The following is a 25,318-nucleotide window of genomic DNA, read 5'->3' as shown; positions in this document are numbered from 1 at the left end:
ATGTTCTGTCAGCCAGAACATGAATACCTTTATTACTCCAGAATGAAAGAGAAAATGGCAATTTTACTGTAAATGCACTGGAAGTTTTTAGAAGCTGTACTGCTCCATATTCACGCCAAAGTATTTGAAATGCTTAAAGGGGAACCATTATACAGCATTTCAAGTTCATACTGGTATTTTGTGATTCTACTAGAACATGTTGGCATGCTTTAATGTTAAAAAAACACTTTATCTTTCTTGTACTGCCCATGGCTGCTGCACCTGTATTCACCCTCTGTATGAGACCCTCTGCTGGAGCGCCTGTCTCTTTAAGCTCCCTCCCGAAAAAGCCCAGTCTGCTCTGATTGGCCAGCGTGTTTCTTGGAATCTCCACTGAGCTCCAGTTTTGTTTCACTGGTAGCAGTTGGAGCTAATGCAACGGAGTATAAGCAGGACTTTGTAATGTGAAAAACAACATAACCAGAAAAACTAAACTTACTGTTCTGATATGTATGCTAGTCACTGATTTTAGTGCACAACAGACTACTTACCTGAGTCTGAGTCTGACTAGTCTCGCATTGTCAGACCTTTACCCACAGCGCTGCGGAGTAGGGTCTGGCGAGTCCAGACAGCATTCTGGGATGGGAGAAAAACGTTAGCATTTCTTTAAAGCAATCACAATTGTGTTGGGCCGCGCTAAGTGTTGCACGGAGCAACAGCGCCTCTGCAAAATAGCCTAGGGAAAAAACTTGTTTGGGTGGAACGTGTACCTTCAAAAGTTGTTTTAGTCGTGCAATAGAAAACTCGGATTGGACAGATAGTCTAGCTAGCTGTCTGAATTTACCCTGTATAGATCTAAGTAGCAGTTAACCATAGTCCTCATAAATCGACTGGAGTTTAAAATTCCAACAGCGGAAGGTAACGGACATCTGGCTGAACGATCCCGGAAGTGGAACGTCATCTATATAGACTAGGGTCTGAGTGACGCTGGGTTCAGACAGGACGCAGAAACTATAACTGCAGATTGTACCGTACCCGGGCTCTGTGACTGTCTGCCCACAAGGTCCACCGCCTCTCTGAACATGCCATCTCAAACATATAGGCATATGGGTGAATCTCTCCAATGTGTTTAGCCATATTGATGCATGCTGCTGTATTACCTGACAACCTAAGATAGATGCTAGAATGTAGTCACCAAACGCTTCTCAGTCCAGTGCAAGCAGCGGTGGTGGGCGGGGCAAGGCCAGATCTAGAATTTCTCAATGAGGGACAAAGAGTAGATGTGCTCCCAGCCGCTTTCCAATGTTTTTTTGTTTTTTTTAAACTTTTTTTATGTGGGAAAAAAGCATGTTAAACTAAATGTTAACCATAAGAGATTATTTTTTTTACATACTTGAAAACGTGTTTGGAGTGGGACTTTAAAAAATGTGATCCTACTGGGACCCCTGTAGAGAGTGAATTGAGATCTAGAGAATAATTAAGTGAAAAAAGTATATGTAGGTATGTAGTTAGTGGTTTTACTAAAAGTGATGGGGGTGAAAAACGTGTGTTGGAAAATTGTTTGTGCAAGATTCAAATTTGCTTCAACAACAGTATACTTGTCTAGTCTACTGTAGAGGTTTCTGGCTCTAAACCCTGCAGCTGATGAAATATACTTACATTAGAGACAAAACAGCCCAGCACTATAAATTTATTTAGCACTATCCCCTCGATACATTAGGAGGAGATCGAGGGACAAAGAAAAAAAAGGAATGCATGAATGGAGAGAAATTAGAGAAAATGGGATAAGTAGAATAGAGAAAGAAGAGAGAGAGAGAGAGAGAGAGAGAGAGAGAGAGAGAGAGAGAGAGAGAGAGAGAGAGAGAGAGAGAGAGATGAACAATGAACCACTTGAATAAAAGTGAGAGAGAGTAAAACAGAAAGACTTCTGCTAAAAGTGCTGCTTTAGATTAATGGCTTATCTTCCATGAGTAAGACACCTTTTGGCTCTCGGTCTAAACAAGGGTGTGTCGTTAATCACCGTAGCAACAGATGAGACAATGGGCATCGATATGACATTGAGCTTCAGAACATTTGCCCATATAGGAGCCAATTCCCATTTCTGTGCCTGGGACAGGAGCCAAGTGCCACATAGAATCACTTCAATAGTCGAACAGTAAGCATACAGGAATTGCAGAAGATGGCCCCTGCTGAGAGAGTGCATAAGCATGTGTCTGTGTGCTCTGGAGTTTCTCTATTTATGAGGATCAAAGAAAGAAAGAAATTTTGTCACTCCTTACTTTCTCTCTACTTTAAGTTTAATACACTTGGAAATTTGCTTATAACATTCTTTTTGAGAGTGAGATGAGAAGATCAATGGGAATTTCATGTCTGTGTGTTAAATTTATTGTGAGAGTCAGGACATGTTAGCAGAGCAGAGAGAAGCTAGCTGGATGGTTCAGAGCATCATGACATGAGCACAAATCTGTACCCAAAGACAGATTGAATATGATTTTCCTTCAGGTAGTTATGGTAATAATAATAATAATAATAACGTATGGTAATAATAATAATGAAATAAAGAAATTGATTTGGTGATCAGACTGATTCTTTTTTTAGCAATAATTCTAATGTATCTCAGCTTGTACATGGTCACCTAGTTTAGTAATAATGGCCCTCATTTATGAAACGTGCGTACGACCTAAAACAGGCGTAGGACGGGCGTACGCAAAGCTCGGCATTTATCAATTTGAACGTGAGCGTAGGCTGTGTTAAAATCTCACGTCTGGTCTGAACTTGTGTACGCAAGTTTTCGAGTCAGTGTGGACTTGCGGTGCAGCATATAATCAGTTTAACAGGAGAAGGCGAAGTCATCAGTTGATCACTTATCAGCAATGGCAGATCTGGCTCTTTTAGAAGACCTCTATGCACCGGTACAACAGTGCACACGTACGCGCACGTGCCACGGTGGAGCGCTCCATCGGATTGATTAAGGGCAGATGGCTTGTCTTCAGCGGGGGGACCCTACTACACATGGCAGAAAAAGTCTGCAACCTTGTTTTAGCCTGTGGGGTTCTGCACAACATCACGCAGGAAAACAGGGTGCCATAAATGTAGTGATGGAGCCAGATGACCCTATGCCCAGAGAGCAATGTCCAGCACAGCCCCAACTGGGGGCTATACGAAGGAGACAGGATATTATTTCTCGCTTTTAAAAGGTATATTTTTATGTTTGGCAATGGTACTCAATACAGGAAACATGACGATGCACAACATTTTTATTTATTCTTCAGGTTTTTGTTTCTCTTTTAAAGTGTTTTTCCAGCCCCTCTGCTGTCAGGAGACAGGGTCGAGGTGATGGTCCAGCATGGGGGGTGCATACTTTCCCTCACAGCTGTTGTCTCGTTCTGACTCACTTTAAAAAAAAAAAAAGAGTAAAATAAAAGACACTGCATGAACTCCGCTACTGTGTGTTTATTTAAATATAGGTACACCATGTAGGCCTAAGAGATTGCAATATAAGCCTATATATTACTATTAGGACTATAGCATACATATGTCAAGGATGTATAAATTAAATAAACTTCAGCTAGAGTCCGATTTACTACGGCAACACTGTTGACCGCATCAGTGCTCTCTTTCCATTCCCCATTCTTTCTACAGCCTTTAATACCAGTTTTCAGGCTGCCAAATAGTACACACGTTGGTGCAAATGAACCTGAGATGTCAGGGTTTCAATCTCCACCTCTGAAAAGTGCCGCTTCTCAGCCGGTTTTGAGGCCTCAAAACCGAGAATATATTCAATTCAATTCAATTTTATTTTATTTATAGTATCAAATCATAACATAAGTTATCTCGAGACACTTTACAGATAAGAGTAGGTCTAGACCACACTCTATAATTTACAAAGCCCCAACATCATCATATTGGGGCGTGATATTTAAATTACAATCGTTTCCAGCCACTGCATTTATCAATGTACGACCATTCTTACGCTCTGATTGGTGTGATACGAACTTTTCATGAATCACACGTGAAGCCTGTCGTAAGATGATTTCTACACTCATATCTGCGCTAGTTTCTACGTTAGGTTGATAAATGAGGGCCACTATTAAACAACAGTGTTTGAACTACAGTGTGTTTCAAGGATAAAACATGAGACGCTACTTTTGCTAAATAGAAAGCAAAATATGGAGTTATAATATCTGATGTGTAGTAGAGATCTGTATGGTTATACTGTAGCAGCCTGGTATCATTTTCAGATGACTTAATCAGTGTTGCCAAGTCCACTTATTATAAGCCACTTTGGGCTTGTTTTTCTGTAAAGTCGCTTACAAATATTGATAGTCGCAGGTCGCGGTTTTTTTGGGCTTGTTTCTAAAGTGTAGTTGCGTATTTGGGCTTGTTCCCAGCTCCGTAATAAGCTGTCAAGCAGATATTTCAGACGACAGATGGTTATTTAAACGGCCCTCTGTCTCTCCCCTTTCCCCATACACACAGGAGACAGGAGAGTTTTTTCCCCACCCACATCCTGCTTCTAATTGGCTCTGACTCAGAGGCAACGAGTACTAGCCAATCAGAGGCAGAGCAGGGCAATCTGTTTTTTTCTGTTTAGCAAAACGTCAGTGTCAGTGTCACTGACGTTTAAATGAAAATAAGCGCGAGTAGTTGTGACTGATGGTGAGTGACTGGACTGTAGGGGATCTTTCTTCTGAAGGAACAAATGCCCGGGACAAAGTGGGCGAAATATGGCAAGAAATATAATAAAGACTGGGAAAAAGAAAAAGGAGTCAAAGAATGGATTCAACCCGTCGTGGGGGATGACTCAAAAGCACTGTGCAGAGTATGCAAGTGTGAAATACGTGCACACCATGCCGACCTCGTACAACATGCTAGCACAGAAAAACATAAAAAAAATGCAGCACCGTTCTCCACAATGAGGCTTACGGATATTGGGTTCACAGTCTCCAAACAGAACGAGGCAAGACAGAGAGCTGAGCTGAAGGTAGCCACCTATGTAGCTTGTCACACGTCCATTAAATCAGTAGATCACCTTGGCGAGTTAATTTGCTCAACTTCTAACAAAGACATAAAAATGCACCGGACAAAATGCACGGCATTGATAAACCATGCCATTGCTCCGTGTATGTTCACAGAACTTCAGAGGGATATTGGAGATGCTGAATATTCCCTTGTTATTGATGAAAGCACAGACATATCATCTGTTAAGCAACTGTGTGTGGTAATACGCTACTTCAGTATGACACTGAACAAAGCTGTGTCCACCTTTTTGGGTTTGATAAACTTGGAGGGTGAAACAGCAGAGGCTATTGCCTCCACTCTGACCCGTTTCCTACAGAGTATTGGACTGGACATCAAAAAGTGCATTGGATTAGGTACAGATGGCTGCAGTGTCATGGTAGGGAAGAGGAATTCATTGTACACTCACCTTCTCCAGAAAAACCCAAATCTCCAGCTGCTCAAGTGCGTGTGCCATTCCATACAGCTGTGTGTAAGCAAGGCAGTGGAGACCCTCCCACGCAACCTTGAATACTTGGTCTCTCATTCTCACAACTGGTTTTCCCACAGTGCTCTTCGACGCCGTGAGTATGCAAAGATCTACAGCCTTATCAATCCTGGTGAAATCCCTTTGATGCTTGTACAGATGTCAGGTACACGGTGGCTTTCCATCCATGATTGCTGTTTGCGCATACTCAATCAGTGGGATGAACTGAAGCTTCACTTTCAGCTAACCAAAGACCACCAGAGATGTTATGATGCTGAAATCCAGCACCAGATGTACAGTGATCCTGTTAACAAACTGTACCTGCTGTTTTTAATGCCTTTTCTACAAGAATTCAACAGGATCAACAAGCTGTTCCAGCAGGACAGGGGCAATCCATTCAAAATGTTGGAATGTCTGCTTCTCTTCTTTCGCACCTTCATCTCAGATGAACAACTGCTTGCAATCAACATAACAGACCCCAGTGTTTTGTTACCTGTGGGTGCAGTCAATTATGGGGTCACCTTCATGATGGCATTGGATGAGGCAAGAATGGAGAGCACGACTGAGAGAAATATGAAGAGCAGGTGCCGTGACTTCTTGGTGGAAGCGGGCAGACAAGTGCAACAGAGACTCCCAGCTAACATCCAGATATGGAAATCTATGACTGTGTTCATTCCGACTGTCATCCTGTCACAAACAAAACCACAGCTCAGCTCAGTCTCAATGTTGAAGCTCTACTCTGGTGATCTTGCAGCTCTTGAAACACAGTATCAGGCTGTTGCATATCTCCCATGGACAAACAAGGAGGACAGCCAGGCAGAGGCCTTTTGGGTTGAAGTGCTCAACTACAAAGACAGCAGTGGAGACCACACTTTCCAAAAACTTGCCCTCTTTTCTCTGTCATTGCTTGCGATGCCTTTGAGCAATGCTGACATAGAATGAGTGTTCTCACAGATGAGCCTGGTCAAGTCCAAACTGAGGAACAGAATGGGACAAGAAACTCTCAGCAGCATACTCCACATAAAATACGGACTGAGAAGACAAGGCATATGCTGCAAGGACTTTGCCCCAAGCCAAGAGATGTTCCAGCGCTTCAATAGTCGCATGTACTCTGTGAGTGGAGCATCAGAGAGCAGGGAGACGGATGCAGATGAAGACAGTGAAGATGGATTTTAATTAAGGTAAGCACTGTTACTGTATCTTTTTTATTAGAGCCAAGATATGATGCTAAGAAGGAAAGTTGTTTTTGATGGATGATAATCCTCAAAGTACTGTAATATTTAATGGGATTTAGGGAATCCTAGGTATCCATCTTATAGTGTTATAGCTGAAGTATAATTTGACCGTATCCCTCATTAGAAAATCTTACCTTTTCTTTCTGCAGCACAAGCTCTGGCCTCTACACATGAAGGAAACAGCAGTGGAGGTATGAAGATACACCTAAATAAATAATTACCCAAAGACATCAGTACAAGGCCATGTTCTACAGAGACTGAAACTGCCTACTCTCTACCTGTCCTGTGGCATCTTAAGCTCATATGCCACTTTGACATTTGACTTTGATTGGCCCTCTTTGGGTCACCACACTCTCCTCAACTAAACAAGAGGATAGTTACATTCTCATTTCACACACGTTTTTGTTATGTTTGTTTTTATTATTTATATGGTTTTATTATGTTCTTGTTTGAATGTAGGCCATCAAGAATGTCTGGATGTAGAACTAAAACATGTTGAATGTTTCAGGATATTTAAGATATTTTCAGATATTTCATAGGTTCAGTTCAGACAAATTGTTATTTTGTTAAATATGTTTAATTTGCACCTTGGTACCTGAAGCAACTTGAAAGATAATGGTGGTGTTATTATAATAATAAAGAATTTATGAATTCAGGATGATATTTATTTTTCTGTGCAAATTTTAATTATCAGAGGTTTACTGTGTATATAATGTACTTGGTACATTAGTTTTCTAATTGTTAAATAATGTTAAAAGGTGGTTTAACTAACTTGTGATCATTGTCCTGAAGCTCAGGGGGGAGAAAAATAAATCAACTACCATGTGTACAGTTTTGCAAAACTGCGCACAGTTTACCAATTTGTGCACATGGATGTAAATGGACAAACTGTGCCCACAGTTGGCGAAGTCATCCCCACGGATTGTAAAATCGTGCACACAGTTTATTTATTTTTCTCTTCCTGGAACCTAGGGGTCTCTGTAGAAAAAGTCGCTTGTTTTGGGCTTGTTTTCAAAGGCCTGGTTGCTTATTTGTCTCGCGAGATCTGGCAACACTGGACTTAATGAAGGTAAACGGCTGTGCATAATGACACTGCACTCTGGTGCGGCACTTCTCGGAGGCCGCAGATTTAATTAACAAATTAGTCCTGCTGCCTTGAACTGAAGAAGCTTTTCAAAACAGTATGTATAAAAAAATGCGGCACAGCAACCTCTCTCGTGATAAATAATGTTTTATGTTATCTTATCATCCCAACCTGTGAGAGGCATCATGTGCCGCAAGGCATCCAGTCCAGAAGAAGTACTTCAGTTTGTGGCAGGCTGACAGTTCGTGCATCCAATCAGCGACAAGATAATTGTCTAATCGTACCTACTATTTCCATTTTGGGTCTCACCAAATGCTTTCGTGTTTTTTTTTCTACAATAGGCCATGCCTGTCATTTATAAATCTGGCTGTTTAGCTAGACATAGAATTAGACCTAAACTTGCACTCCTTCAAAAATCTAATTTATCTTTCGGTTTCTATTGTGCCTGCCTGTCCGCCCTGTGCAGCATCTAATGAGCATGTTGAAACATATCTCAAGACTTTAAAGCTATATTGCATAGTTTCTGTCGCTCCCATGAGGAATTCTAAGTAATGACAACACCACTGTTGTTGCATCCACATGATAAAAGCCTTCCGTGATCGCGTACCACCCCCACCACACAGTTGCTAGTAGCCAAGGAGGACATGGAGGAGTAAAAAAAGAAGAGGTTATTATACTCACTCGAGTTTCTGCACGCAAAAGTCACCGGAGGACACCATGTTCTAAACCTAGCCATACTGAGAAATACAGAGAGTGTTTTGTGAAGCTGATAGGCTTAATTAGCTATGTCAACTCATTTGGCAATGCTTGAATGTAACGGACGTTCATTAATATAAAAAAAGTTACGCACTAAAGCTTTAAACTATGCCACAGGCTTGAATCCTCCCCAGACTGAAACATGGCTTTCCCCTAAAATCCCAAATAATGACATAGCTATAGATGGATACAACATTTTTAGATGAGATCGAAGAAAAAAGGCATTCAAAGTTGTCATTTACGTAAAAGGCTGCCTCACTGTCTTTCGAATCGCCTCGTGCTCAGAGCTTAAACAAATGAATATATTGTGTTGGACCTCTATCTTTGTGGGACACGCATGTGACCATTGTTGGTATGTAAACCCCTGCTTCCCCCAGTACATTGCAAAGCTCACTGTATGCCTCCTGAATTAATAATATTAGGGGATCTTAATCTGGACTGACTCTCTAACAGCTCTTGCAAATTAAAAGAACACTGCCTGGAACTTAATCTTTTCCAACACATAACCCACCAGACCAAATAAAAAAAAAAATCATATACTTATGGACAAACCACACAATACCCTGCCCTTAAAATTAGTGATCACTGTCCCGCCACTTGTGTCAGACACACTAAAATCCCTAAATTGTAATCTCAAATTATCACCGCAAGAAATTATAATTTAAATCTTCGGACATTTTAAAATGATTTGTCAATATCTGACAGTGATAATGTTTTCTCTATACTGATCTTGCCGTGGCACTGAAAACTTTACAACATTTTAATGTTATTGATGACAGACACGCCCCCCATGACAAAACATGCTACAAACCGATATAGTCCTTGGTTCTCGCCACAATTCTCAGTGTCAAAGCCTGGTCCAAGACTAGATCCAGTGGCACCCCTGAGGACTGGTTAACCTTTAGGCATCAAAGAAACACCTGCACCAACATGATTAGGAAGGCTAAATCTAATTATTATCTGTCAGCTCTCTCTGCCGGAAATTCCGCTGAATGTCCTTCTTTTCAGCCGGATTTTTTTTTCTCCGGTCGATTAATGAGGACTATGGTTAATGGCTCCTCAGATTTCTGCAGGGTAAATCAATACAGCTAGCTAGATTATCTGTCCAATCTGAGTTTTCTGTTGCACGACTAAAACAACTTTTGAACGTTACTACACGTTCCACCAAGTTCCTGCCCCGTGCTTAGCGCTGCCCATGACGATTGTGATTGGTTAAAGAAATGGCAATAAACCAGAGCATGTTTTTCTTCCATCCCGGAATGCTGTGTGGACTAGCCAGACTATCCTCAGCAGTGCTTGGAGGAAGGTCTGGCAATGTGAGACTAAGGGTCCTATCTTGCACTCAGCACAATTGCCTTTGTACACCAACGCATGTATCATTCCTATTTTGCACCCAACTTTTCAGGTCAGGAGGCACTTTACAGCAGCTACAGTCCTCAGAAAATTGCAGCATTCTTTGTGGCTTGTTGTGTTTTACACAACATTTCCATGAATCATGGATGTGTTGATGACATAAATGAGGAAATATTAGAGGACTTAAAGCTGCAGTAAGTAAGATTGTGAAGATCCAGGACTTCGCCAAGAAATTTGAACATCGACAACTTTTCAGTCCCTCCCCCCTTTCTGCTGCAGCCCAAACCGTCTCCTAAGCCCCTCCCACACAACGGAGTTTGACAGAACTGCCGGCCGGCATGTCAGACAACATGTTCAATAACTAAACACTAACACAATGTTAACTTTACTCACCAACAGTAAAACGATGCTAACTAGCAGGCTACCGTTTGCCATTTCAGCATCACATCAGACCGACCACTGTGCAAACGTTACTATTCTCCTCACCAACATAGCTTTGTGGACTTTTGACTACTAATAACCAAGTGAAAGATAAATCATTCATGGTAATTATGTTACCTGTCGAGAAGAAATGTGGCTACGTCTGCATCGTTCTTCAGATCTTTAAAATCCCGCAGCTCACGCCACCTCACGCCACCTCTGAAAAGCCTCTCCAATATTCACCGGAGTTTTGGGAAACCTTTCTGCAGCTCGTGCGCAGGGAGGGGGGAGGGGAGAATGCTCTTATATGCGTGTACGTGCCTGAGCAGTGATTGACAGGCAGATAGACACCCCCTGTGGCCCTGATTGGAGAAAATCAACCGGGAGCGGTGGAATTTTGCCAATAGCACTACAGGCTGTAGGAGGTGCCAGAGGAGCAGGTGGGTATTTGGAGGCCCACGCTCCATGGCTGCAGCAATCCTCTCCAGACTGTGGAGATGGGCCTGAGAGGCCGCAGCAACATCGCCACCCGGTCAAGACGGGCATTTATTACTTTGCCGCATCCCGGACAGCTCCCGCTGGCGTGCGCCAGGCAAATCCGCCGTCATAATAGCAATCCACCATGGAACAAGTGCGCCTGCTCTTAAAGGTAATGTGAGAGTATGCTCTGATTGGTTTATTGCACATTAAGCCCAAACCACACCTAGCTACTTCAGACCAACCCATTTTTAGATTTATTTTATTTATTATTTCAGGACAATTCACATTTAATGAACATGTACAGCAGTACACGTAAAAGTGCCAGATTGTAGCCCAAAGGCTAATTTCCATCTGTAGTCCCATTTGGCAGATATAATTTACAATAACAGGACATAAGGAAAACACTATTAACATTTGCTATATAAAACAGGATAAAACAGGACGAAAGAAGAAAAAAAAAAATATATATATATATATATAATATAATAGCAAAAAAAATAAAATAAATATATATATATATCCGCCCACAAAGCTACTTGAGTTTCACGTTTGATACTGGCGTTTCAGATCGTTAAAATAGGGCCCACGGTCTCTTTTAATATTTGCAGATTCAACTGTAGACAATTACCATATCAGTCCAGTAGAGGCAGTACCCAATGCCTCAGCTTCATCTTCTGACTGCAAATCTTCAAGTCTGCTATGCAGTGCAGACGTTTATAAAGCTCTGCTTAAGTTAAAAACATGCAAAAACACTTATGCAGATACTCTTAAGACATATCATCAGTTGAGTGCTGCCTTAATATGTCCTCATATTTTTAACAGGTATGATTCCAGCTTCATGGAAAAGCGCCTCAGTAGTAGATCTCAAGAACTACCGCCCAATATCTAAACTTTATTTCTTAGCAAAAATCCTAGAATTATTTGTAAATTTACAGTTACGCACCTTTATTGACTCACTAATTATACTTCAGCCACAGAAGTCTGGTTTACACCCTGGTCACAGCACAATAAGAGCTGCAGTTTCAGTCATTGTCTCCTCCCTGGATAAAAAACTATTTTGTCTTTGGCCTTTCCAAAGCATTTAATGCCGTTGATCATAAAATCCAATTCCATAAACTGCAGTCTATAGATCTGGATGAAGTCACTTAATTGGTTTCACTCTTACCTTACAGAGAGAGCTTATTCTGTTGTTGCTGATGGTACTTAGTAAAGCAATCTTACCATCAGAAATGGTTTGCCACAGGGGTCAGTCTTTGGAATTAAAGGATGTCTGTCTTCTGCCTTCCAAAAAAGTATTGTGCAGTCAACCTTCATGTCTGTACTTGACTACGGTGATATTCTGTATTGTCATGCTGCCCCATAAACATTTTTTTTTTTAAATGTCCTATCCTGTTAATTATCTTGTGAGCCCTCAAATTTATATTGCAACCTCGAGAACAGGAACCATTGGATGACACAACATGTTACTTGTTACTAATTTAGTACTTTTATGGATGTTGGTAGGCTAGCTTTTTTGCCCTGCTTGCATTCTTTACACTTAGCTAAGCTAATCACATCTCCACTCCACCTCTGTACTAACACAAAAACATGAGAATGGCATCTTCTCATCTCACTTTTGGAAAAAAACAAAAACAAATAAAATATGCTATTACCCAAAATGTGCTTTTGTTTATGTGATTGAATTAAAGTTAGAATTAGATTACTTATATCAAGGGGACATTTAGGTAATGGTGAAATATTGGAATGGGGTGGAGAGGGTTAGATAAAACAAAAAGATAGGAAAACTCATACGCACAGTTATATAAAGGTGTTTGAGGAGGGTGAAACGTTGGATCATTTTGGGGTGACATTTAGGACACCATGCAGGGCTTTTGGTCCCAGAGGAGAATGATGGCAATGTGACCCACACAAAGTGAATGATCAGGAGCCAGGCTTCAGGGGACTTCAGGTGACTTCATATGACATCGCAAAATGGCTGCCTAGGGAAGCTTTGACACCAAATGAATGAATAAATGCGGAGAATACCTGGCTCCACCAACAAAGAAGTCATCATCACTTTGCCTCTTTTTAACTTGCATGCCCTTACAAAGACAATAAAAGTTGTGAAATACATTTATATTTTATTTAAAAGGAAGTGCACGTGTATTTGAAAAAGCAGATGAAGCATGTCTGAAATTTGATGAACGGCTGTCAATTGCTTTACTTTATCGTCATTGTGTTTTAATGTTGAACCCACATCATGTTCTTGAGGAAAGAGGGCTGGTTGTACAGTTGGTGTAGGCCTTTATTATTTATCCGCCTGGTTTCCTTTGATATACAATTATCAAATTTTAAAGTACAGAGCCAGTGACACAGTGTGACACACACACACACAAATTAAAACAAATCCATTTGATTAGAATGTTATGTTATGATATAAAAACAGATCCAGTTTATAGCCTCAAAAACTCAACATGCGGCAGCATTGTAGTTTCACAAATGCTTGTTTTTAATTCACTCTAAATTTATATAACATAGCTGCGGCTGTAGTGTAAATGACCTGCTTTTAACATAGAATTTAGTGATTTTGTTTCTTGAGTTGAAATATTTCAATTCACACAAATTTTGCATCTTTGCCTCATTCCCGTCGCACCATTACCGTCATTTTGCGTGAATTTCCGGTCCATTTGTGTCTTTGCATTTACTTTGCATGTGATCGTGCCACCGAAAATGCAGGCAGTGTGAACGCGCCATTAGGCCTCAGATATTTAAAATTCAAAACAGGTCAAGATTCAAGTTTAGGGGTTATAAATTTTTACCAAAGAAAATTGTCTTTATTATAACTAAACACCATGGCTGCAGTTGAATAGTCCTTTTTGCTTAGGAAGGTTCCTAACAGAGTGAAATGACCAGAAAATTATTTAGATGCACTTTCTGTAGTCCACCTTCGCAACAGTGTAGTTTCACCGGCAGACCCACGTCAATAACATCCACTGCCACATAATTATGTAGCCGTGTGTAAGGGCAGTCGGATTCTCTGAGCACCGCGGTTTTCTTTTCCTTTTGAATTCTCCTTCACGTCTTTCCTTGACCTCAGGACATTTACCATTGGGGTTAAGGAAAGTGTTTTTTGCCCATGTTTGCTGTTTTTGTGCCAATTTTCACATCACCATGGCCCTTTGTATAAGACACTCCCGATGAATGACTGAGACACCACTTACAGCATGAGACAGATGTGACGTATATATGACACTACCAATCTACCTGTACTGATAACTGGCCAGGGTTGCACCAGATGTACTGTTGCAACATTTATAGCATTAATTAAGTATAATATCATCACAGATGCTGTGTTGCTGTATCATTTTGTTGACATAAAACATGCAGCATGGCTGATTGCAGTATTACTCATGGCTGATGCTGAAAACTATTTTGGCTGTAATTTATTAATCAGCTGAATCAAGGACCAAAAACACACATCTATGTGCTCAATCCCTCATGAGAGATAAAATAAATGTTAGTTTTTTTCCATTTTGGGTGACAAGCCAAAAACACGGATTAATGCATTGATTTTCGAAGTAAGAGTTACTGAAAACCAAGCAGTCATTGTATTCATCAAGGTGCTTCTCTTACATATCTCATCATAAGAAGAAATGGTTGAATAAGAACCTATTGAATTAATAAATCTCATGATGTGCTCCAGTAGTTTAACAGGTGGCACTAACACGTCTCCATGCAAGCTGAACATATGTTCATATGTTAAAGCCCATATTTCTATTCAGCTCTGTGTAAGGAGGTGACTTTGTTTCAGAGATTTTAAAAAGCCAGGACAGAAAGGAAATATTTAATATCCTACACCTTGCACAAATCTTTTTTTTATTTTTTTTATTTAGCTTGATTGTCACAGATCTGTCACGGAATTAGCGAGGCTTGGACCCAAATGCTGAGTTGAAGGAATTTAATAACCAAACTCACAACAAAAAGTGTCCAGAGGTAGGCAGACAGGCAAACATGAAAATAATCCAAAAGAGGCAAGAAGGCAGAAAACGAGACACAACGCAAGACACTGAACCCAAGACAAAACATACAAACACCAACAATGATCCGACACGAGACAAAGACAGCACAGAGAAAAGAAACAAGGGAAACAAGGTAAACAAGGGACAGGTGACACTAGGGCTCAAGAAAGAAACAAATCGGGTACGAAGACAATCACAATTACAAAAAAAAAAAAAAAAAAAAAAAAAAAAAAAAAAAAAAAAAATTTTTATTAAACTTCACATAGGAAGAAGTTGAACTACAGCAAAGACGTAGACATATTTATTAACTCTTGTACAGTATGGTGCTGCACATTTTATCATTACCCATAATTTCTCTTGTTAAAATCTAACATTGACTCCATGTTCTATTGTGTTTGTGTTATATGGTGTAGGTGAAATGCTTGAGTGGCGATATTCTAGATCTGGCACAGTACATCCCACCTCCAACTTTGGACTAGCCTGGAAACCAGATGAATCTCCAAACTCATGTTTTATTTGGTATGGCAGATACTGTATGTCTGGCCCCCCTCAAATTCAGACAGATTTCCAGCTGGCCAGATCCTGGGCAGACCAATCCCAACCATTAATCTCACTTGGGCGGGTTTAAGATGATGACTGACAGAGAAGCATCATGCTTACCGAACGTATAACTGGCATACCGGTCCAGTGCAACGCACCTGGCTCACGAAACTCCGATCCAACTGTCAAGCTAGGCAGTTCTGATCAAATATTAATTAAGATTCTGTTACTGCATTGCCTATTTCTCGCATAAAATGTTTTCAGAAACATGTGCCAGTGTATTGTTTAGCTGTACTTTGAGAAAGTTTGTGACCAGGCAGCCATCTTCTTCATGCTTCAAAACGGATAAAGGACTGCACCAACTTGCATGTGCAGCGGAGAACCAAGTCGTTTCGTTTCCCTGATTGGTTTTTAAGTCTGTTCAATTGCATCCAGAGGCATTTTGGTCTGTGCTGCTGATAATGCCCCTCGGAAATCAAAAATGAACTGAAAGATTCCGCACTAATTCACATTTCATCCATTTAATTAGAAGATTTAAAGAAGTCATGTTTTTCCTGCTGCTATTTTTTGTCATCATAGTCATTTCATTACCCGAGAACATAAATATTGTTTTGCTGCCCTATGCCACAAACTGATAATAGTGTACTATATCTGTGGTTGTGTGATCAAAATTGTTGATATGTAGCTAGTAATTTTGGTTTGTCTCATGGTGAGAGATCGGTCAATTAACATGCTAATTTTGTGCTCACCTTTGCTTTTTTTGGTCTGATGACATTGACTTTTAAAGCTGCAGTAGGTAAGATTGTGAAGAGCCAGGACTTTGCCAACAAATTTGAACATCGACAACTTCTCAGTCCCTCCTCCCTTTCTGCTGCAGCCCAAACCGTCTCCTAAGCCCCTCCCACACAACGGAGTTTGACAGAACTGCCGGCATGTCAGACAGACAACATGTTCAATAACTAAAACACTAACACAACGTAACGAACTAACTTTTACTCACCAACAGTAAAAACGATGCTAACTAGCAGGCTACCGTTAGTCATTTCAGCATCACATCAGACCGGACCACTTGCGCAACGTGTACTATCATCCTCACTAACGTAGCTTTGTGGACTTTTGACTACTAATAACCAAGTGAAAGATAAATCATTCATGGTAATTATGTTACCTGTTGAGAGGAAATGTGGCTACATCTGCATCGTTCTTCAGATCTTTAAAATCCTGCAGCCACGCCACCTCTGAAAAGCCACTCCATCATTCACGGACTTTTGGAAAACCTTTCTGCAGCTGCGTCTGGGAGGGAGGGAGAAGCGCTATATATGCGTGCGCCTGAGCAGTGACTGACAGGCAGATAGACCACCCCTGTGGCCCTGATTGGAGAAAATCGACTGGGAGCGGTGGAATTTTGCCAATGGCACTACAGGCTGTAAGAGGTGCCAGAGGAACTGTCTTTTTTTTTTTTTTTTTACATAATTCATGTAGTTCTACTGGAACATAGGGTCAGTTTCAGCAAATATGACAGAAAGTTAGTTTTATAAGACTTACCTACTGCATCTTTAAGTTTAAAGCATCACTGTAGTAACCAACCACAACAGGTCTGCACAGGAGCTGCTTATATTTGTGCTAAAATATCTCAATATATAATAAAGCCTGCTTTCTCACCAATCTGAGTAAACTGCATAACCAATATTCCAGAAGATGCAAAGGAACAGAAAATACCTTTTATTGGAAAATATTTGTTTGTACAACTACACATTAATCGAAACATCACGCATCGCATTAATGTGTAAAACGATAGAACCAACTGTACAGCAGGATGGCATTGAATTAACAGTCAGTAAGAAGAGCTGTTTATAGGCCAATTGTGTTTAGAAACTGCCACTATGCAACGTATAAGCAATTTGTCTGTATGACGTGTGGTAAGCCTAATTATCTGCAGTTAGTTCCAGTAGAAGTAGTGTCCTGGATTCAAAATAAAAGAGATGGTCCAATTGCATTTACTTTCCAGCTGAATCCCTGGCTGTTGTAGTTTCATCGTCACGGCCAAAGGTTTTAGAAGTAATGTCAATTCAAGGATGTAAATTTGCCATAAAGTATGCAGTTATAGATTAAAAAAACTTCTGAGAAAAATACTTGCCGAGATATGTTTTTTCCTAATGACTGGCTCATAATTGTAAAGGCATTTCTACAAAATGTTTGGTAATGTTTGTTATTTTATCAGTTTGTAATTTTTGAATAATTTTGGATAACTTCCTTAGATGTTTAGTGGTGCTTATTATAGGGAAAATGGAGACAGTGTTCAATTGGCACACATCCAATTGATTATTTCAAAGTAATTGTTAGTGTAAGATGGAGAGTATTTAGGGCAGAGCACAGCAGGTCAGTTGAACATGCAAAAATGTTAAATGTGTCTACAAGCAAGAATCCAGTTGTATGAAGAATACAGTTTACGGTAAAAAAATAATAAATGAGTTATTACTCTTTTTTTCCCTATACTTTTAAAACTGTAGACTTTGAACTTGAGACTTGATGTTGCAAAAATTAGGACTTGTGACTTGACTTGGACTTGTCTGCTGTGAGACTGCACTTATTTCAGACTCCAAATTCAGATTTAGATTTTATAAAATAAATGTACCTATAAATTTACCTACATGTACCTATTACATACACTTAGACACAGGTCTAAATACAGGATGTCTGCCAACTAGTGGAGGGGAGTATGTTATATGACATATAACACTCTATTCAGAGAAAACAGCTGTTTGATTCAGCACCACGTACTGTCGCAATTTTGCGACTCTGGCGCTTAAAGGGTTAACTTGGACTTGCCCTCGAAGACTTGAGACATGACTTGGACTTGTCCTCTAAAGACTTGAGACATGACTTGGACTTGCCCTCTAAAGACTTGAGACATGACTTGGACTGGTCCTTGAAGACTTGAGACATGACTAAGACTTGCCCTTTAAAAACTTGAGACATAACTTGGACTTGCTCTCGAAGACTTGAGACATGACTTGGACTTGCCCTCAAAGTATTGGGACTTGCCCTGAACGATTTGGGACCATACTTGGACTTGCCCCTTAAAGACTTGAGACCTGACCTGGACTTGCCCACAAAAACTTGGGACCTGACTTGCACTTGATCCAAACAATTTAAACAGCTTCTTTTCAGGAAACGTTTGTGGTATTTTTTTAAGAAATCATTTTTAAATTGCAGACCCACAAAATAAAGCATTCCTGAAATGAATGATATATGTAATTTTGAAAGAAATGCTTTTACAATTATCAACCAGGAATTAAGACATTCAATCAGTCCCTCCAGAAAAACGCGATTATGCGATCGCATAATTCAATGCATAATCAGCCAAAGTCTGCATATTTATGCGGGGGCCGCATTTCTTCAAATACGCCGCACTTTCGCCGCATAAATTGACGATTTCCGCGCAAAATATGCAGGGCTTGCATGATTTCATAAGCCTCGCATTTTCGTTGTAAAAAAGTCCCCTTCGTTTTCATTTTTGTAACATTGCCAAAATTAGGAACATCCTGTCTCAAAATGATGCTGAAAAACTAGTCCATATATTCGTTACTTCCAGGCTGGACTATTGTAATTCCCTACTGTCAGGTTGCTCAAATAAGTCCCTTAAGACTCTCCAGCTGATCCAGAATGGTGCAGCGCGTGTTCTGACAAGAACTAAGAAAAGAGATCATATTTCACCTGTATTGGCTTCTCTGCATTGGCTTCCTGTGAAAACCAGGATTGAATTTAAAATCCTTCTCCTGACCTACAAAGCTCTAACTGGTCTAGCACCAACATATCTAGAAGAGCACCTAATACCTTATTGTCCCACTAGGGCACTGCGCTCCCAGAATGCAGAGTTACTTGTGGTACCTAGAGTCTCTAAAAGTAGAATGGGAGCCAGAGCCTTCAGCTACCAGGCTCCGCTCCTGTGGAACCAGCTCCCAGTCTGGGTTCGGGGGGCAGAAACCGTCACCACATTTAAGAATGAACTTAAAACTCTCCTCTTTGATAAAGCTTATAGTTAGGGAGTGAGGAGTTGCAGCGTCTGCTTAGCCCGGCCACCTGCTTCTCTTCATAGTCGTCAGATTAATAATATAATAAAAGTAGAGGGAGGCAGGCAAGTACAGCCCGATCCGGTTGGGGAGAATTCTAGCCCGACCAGCTCTTAGTTATGCTGTTATAGTTCTAGACTGCCGGGGGACTTCCTTCCTTTGACACACTGAGCTGCTCTCTTCTCTCCCTTTCCATTTGTGTGCATCCCATCCCAGAAATGCTTGTTACTAACCTATCCTTATGTTTTTTTTTTCACCCAGCATATTTCCTTGGAGTACGTTGGCACCAAGATCTTGGTTGCAGCTGTCGCCATGGTCCTGCTGCACTCCCTGCTAAGCTCTGCAGTGCCCTGCAACGTCATGCAGCGTTTGCTGAACCCTTCCTGCTACGTCCATCCATGCTCTGCTGTGCCGCGTTACATACTGTAAATCCCTGCAGCGCCCTGATATGACATGAACTATTACGACTACCATTTGAAGTCACTGTTCCATTATTAATGTGACTATTATTGCCACTGTTCATCACATCCCCAACCGGCACCGTCAGACACCGCCTACCAAGAGCCTGGGTCTGTCCGAAGTTTCTTCCTAATAGGGAGTTTTTTTCCTCGCCACTGGGCTGCCCTTTGTGTGAGCCCCCTAATCATTGCGCTTTACTGGAAAAATGTATTTAGACACACACACACACACACACACACACACACACACACATACACACACCAATTACCACCACACCACATAGGTAAAAACATCATAAAACTAACATCAACAGAGATGTAAGTGGAAAGAATACCAGATATTATCCTCTGCCACCACAGCACCAAAACAATTACAATGGAAATGTAACTATAAACAGCAAAGCAGCAGAACTCCCTGGAATCACAGTTCAACAGCAAGCTTTATAAGTCAACGGGTAGGCTACAGGATCTGCATCAGTGCAGAACAAAATCACAACATCACTACCAGTGGTGGAAGAAGTATTCAGATCTTTTACTTCAGTAGAAGTACTAATACCATACTGTCCTGCATTGAAAATGTTACTTAAGTAAAAGTATGTAAGTATCATCACGAAAATGTACATGAAATAGTTAAAGTGAAAGTACTGAATGTCGAAAAATCCTCATATTCTTTAAACAAACCAAACAATTCTGTCAATCAACTAGTGTTTAACGGTCTCATCATCTCAGCTGGACTTGTAGCCGTTATATTGTCGGCTAGTTTACTTTAGAATCAAACATCAGATGTTATAAACTACATGTGTTTTGTGTACAGAAATCTTAATGTGTAAAGTAACTAGTAACTAAAGCTGTAACAGATGTAAAGTACAAGTACCTCAACATTTGGACTCAAGTACAGTGCTAGAGTACATGTACTTAGTTACATTCCACCACTGATCATTACTGAGACACAAACCACTGTGCAATACACTAAACTGTGAATAAAATAAAAATAAAAAAAACAGCAGCAGCAACACATAACACTGTTATTAACAACAATAATGAAACAGCAGCACAACACGTAGGCTACATATTGTTGCATAATCATCAATGCATTTTTTTTTAATTTACATGCAGGATCCGAGCTATAGGTAGCAGCAGGGACGGACTGAGACCAAAAATTGGCCCTGGCATTTTGGCCCAGACGGCGCACACCGCACGTCAGATCACAAAATACCAGCCGTCCTTGCACTCCCCTGAATATGTATAGCAACTCCTACTCCTTAAAAATACTAACGTCATGTAATGAGTAAGCAAGAATCAGTGAGAGTTGACACATTAAATACAAAAAAGTGCCATTTATTAATATAATAAAAACGGTATACTCCTCATGAATCATAAAACAAGCTATATATATATATATATATATATTTATCATTTCACGACTGAAGAGGCCCTGTACTTTAATTTGAATTGGTCTATCATGAGTTTTTGTCTGCCAGTGCAGATAGAAAAGCTACAATTCTCATTAAGAAAGTTTGCATGATGTGCAACGTTTATCTAGGCTACTTTAAGGACACAAATGCACAAGCTTAAGGTTTGATGAACCTTAAGGTGGTGTTTTGCTTATTTTTAAGATGTAGGCTACTTTGTTGAATGAAAGGCAGGCTAATATAGCCTAATAGTAATAAAACGGTGAGAAAATGATCAGTCAAGACTCAGATACCGGCGCACTTAGCCAAACTAATGCAATGATACAGTATAGCATGCCTATTTCTTATATTGTTGTAGTGTTATCATCAACAGTTTGTCCACCACTCAGTTTTATCAAGGGGTTAAGTGTTTTAAGGGGAGTTGTGTTTACCGCAGGTTGTAGCCTCACTCCCTCATCTCTGTCCCTCTCCTCCTGAGTCTCCTCCTCACTGTGCATGTCACTGTAGCCGACACCAGCACCACTATCATCGGCCACGGGAGCTGATGAAGGTCCTGCTACTGGCCAAAACATGTCTGTCCATTTGGCACATTTGGCAGCGCTTCTTTTTCTCACGCAGCTTCTCTGCACCTCCTTTGCGTTTCTTCTCCATGATCTCTATCACTGTTCTAGCCTGGCAGATGCACACCCGAAACTGCATGCAGGCAGAAATCCCAAAGAGGGTGTTGTTTAAAGATATGACGTCCTCTGCATTGTCTTGGTTAACGTTATCCTCACCTAGCGCCACTCCACAGCTAGCTGCTGCTGTAGCGGCATATTCATCGCTTTGGACTGTTGTTCATCATGTCTGTATCCCCAACAGTAGTCGTAAAAAAGTTTGTCATCTTTGGCAGCGTTGCCAAATACTTATCGGGACTTTTTTCTTTTATTTGAGCCACTCGGGTAACTTAGTTTAATTTCGCTCTTACGGTAGGGTTCCACACAGCGAAACACCTCGCGAATTTCGGCCAGCGAAAGTTTGCCTCGGGGGGCGTGGTCGCGAAAACAACACGCAAGACTGCAACATTTTTTTAAATGTCCCGGGCTGTCAGAAGACAGGGCGGTAAAAATGCACAGCAGCAAACCATCGGTAAAATGTTAGCTCATAAATGCTCTGGTAACCTGGCTATGTAGCCTAGCTGCCTTGCTATGCTTACAATGAAATGCAATGTCCGAACATGCTAGCGGGTGACCTGTCGGCTAGCTGAATCATTTTGAGTGTTTAAACTATCTCCAGTGGTCTATTTGGTGGTGTGTGTTCGCCCTGTTTAAGTTTGTGTGACATACAAACAACAATCCGTGTTGCTACAAGCGTCAATGTTTGCCAATAAAACATGTAATCAAACAAATGCACAAGTAGCCTAGCTAGCTAGCTGCCTGGCTAGGCTACAATGAAATCCACTGTCCGAACATGCTAGCGATTAGCCTGTCGGCTAGCTGAAAAGTTTGAGGGCTAGATTTACTAACACTAGCGCAGTTTGCGCTGCGTCCGTTTATGCGAGTTCGGTAATAGCGCACGCTATGCTTCCACATTTTGCGTAGTATTTATCAACCCTGACACCCATCAGGCAATCAGCGTCTTTCTCCGCCCACTATACCGTAAATTGCGCTGTAGCAAAGCGGTACTTGTGCTATGATATGGCTGAGTGCAGACTGCGATATTCCCACTGCTGATGCAATGACTGTTTGAAATGATCCTGATGCCAATATTTGTAATGTAGGGAGGAGTTTAACAACTGCTGGAATGGGATGTGAACGCTGAGTGGGAGATTCAATTTCATCTTTGATTTCTTCCAGTAACTCTAATATTGCATGGCTGCTTGATCCGTAACGCTAAATGATGTTGTGTTCACTGACAAAGTGTGATTCTTGTGTTTAAAAATATTTTCAGCCTCGCCTATGTCTTCGTCTTGCTCAAATTACTGTTGCCATTTCACCAGCGGCATAAAGGTCTACGAGGAAATCGATTGCGGCTGGTTTAGACCTGCTTTTAAGAGGCGGAGAATTTCCCCCGCAGAATAGAGGCGCGCTCTTACTGACAATCTTTGTAAATACCACGGAATATATAATTAGGGGCACTTTGCGCTTATCCTCCCACCTTTTTGGGTGGAACTCCCACTTTCCCCACGACCCTCCCACGAACGCATATTGAAAGCGCAACTTGTCTCTTCTCGCTCATGTGGCAGACAATCTGCGATTTTACCCAAGTGCGCCCTGTTTGTAAATAGCCCGCATCGGTTACGTCCGTCTTTGCGACCAATTAGCGCCTGGAAACAGGCGCAAACGGCTTGATAAATCTAGCCCTGAGTGTTTAAACTAACATATACAGTGATCTATTTAGTGGTGTATGTGCCCTAATTAAGTTTGTGTGTCATATAAAACACAATTCGTGTTGATAGAAGTACCGATGTTCGTGTAGAAACATTTTAATCACATCCAAATTTTCATGATACTGCGCTGATGACCTCCGCCATCTTGGTCAGACTTTTTTTGTAACTCCCGCCTCCAAACACAAACACGCGGACCTGATTGGTTCTCGAGTGGTCCTCATTTGAATAAAGTTAAACTTTCGTCAACTTTATTTCGCTCCCCTCGGTGAGTCGCTCTCATCTCGCTCAATCAGGGCGAATTTCGTCTCCATTCAACCTCAATGAGAGCAAAGTGAAATTTCGCTGTGTGGAACCCTACCGTAAGACTCGTCTTGCTTCGCCTCTGTTTGTGTACTTCCCAGTTCTCCGGTCACTGTGTGTTTATCTTTCGCGCCGCGCACCGTTATGGACTAGTCCATTTCAATGTGAAAGTAGGGGGTGTATGGAAAAAAATTGTCTATGTGATATTTGTGACTAAAGTGTTTTTTGGCCAGCCCAGAGTCAATTGAAAAAAACAATGGGCCGCCGATCTAGGCCTAACACTTTTATGGGCCAGACAAAAAAAAAGAAAAAAAAAAGTAATGATAATAAATTGTCTGGACAATCTGGGGCCCCTGCACATGTGGGGCCCCTAGGCTGCAGCCTAGTAAGCCTGTGCATTAATCCGCGCCTGGTCACACTGCTTGCTCTTGGGGGAATTATTAGAATTTTTGGGGCTTTGTAAATTAAGTGTAAATTAAAGAGTGTGGTCTAGACCTACTCTTATCTGTAAAGTGTCTCGAGATAACTCTTGTTATGATTTGATACTATAAATAAAATTGAACATACAGTATCTTAGCAGAAAGTAAAAAAATGTTGCATTTACTTCCCACAAGAGCAGCCATTTTCCCTTGTTGCCATGGGAACGTTATGAAGTGACATAATTACTCAACGTGAACATCATCGAAAAGCAGGGTGTTGGGGGAATCACTTTTTTTTCTCCTTTTCATCAAGCTGCAGTTTTTGCAAGTTCCCGCAATTTCATCGCATAAAATTGCATAAATATCCCGCATATTCCATCGCATTTTTTAAGAAAACATGCCGCATAATCAAGGATTATGTTCAATGAACAAGTAATCCAAGGTAATTTGATGGCTACATGGATTACCATTGCTATTGCTAGATTCTGTTTGAAGCAAAAACTCCCCACGTCACTGTAATGTGGGGACACACCAAAAGGTTCAATATTGTATCATATGTTACATTTTTTATTTTGTACCTTGAGAAGTTGTCTTTGCCACCAGATAAATGTCAATGTATGGTATATCTTTACATTCATTCACTGAAACCATCTCACCATCATTGTCCTAAAAGTGTTAAGGATTGGTTTACTCAGGTACAGTATCTGTACCGTAGCCAACACTTTACTTCCTGCAGAGAAAAAAACAGTATGTTTTCCCTTCAGAAAGCTCAGCATCAAAGGAGCTCAGTGATGTGCTCCAGTAGCTTTATGTGAGGCGTTGACGTTCCTTCACACAGACTAAATGAGCATATGTCTCATTCCCACTGCAATCAGGATGGAGATGAAAATACAAACGCCTGGCCCTTAATTTATTTATGAATGTCCCCCACCCTGGTGACTAAACAGATGCTTTGCTC

The sequence above is a fragment of the Perca fluviatilis genome, chromosome 10 (assembly GCF_010015445.1).
Source record: "Perca fluviatilis chromosome 10, GENO_Pfluv_1.0, whole genome shotgun sequence".
NCBI lineage: Eukaryota > Metazoa > Chordata > Actinopteri > Perciformes > Percidae > Perca > Perca fluviatilis.
Note: the sequence above shows the minus strand (reverse complement) of the source record.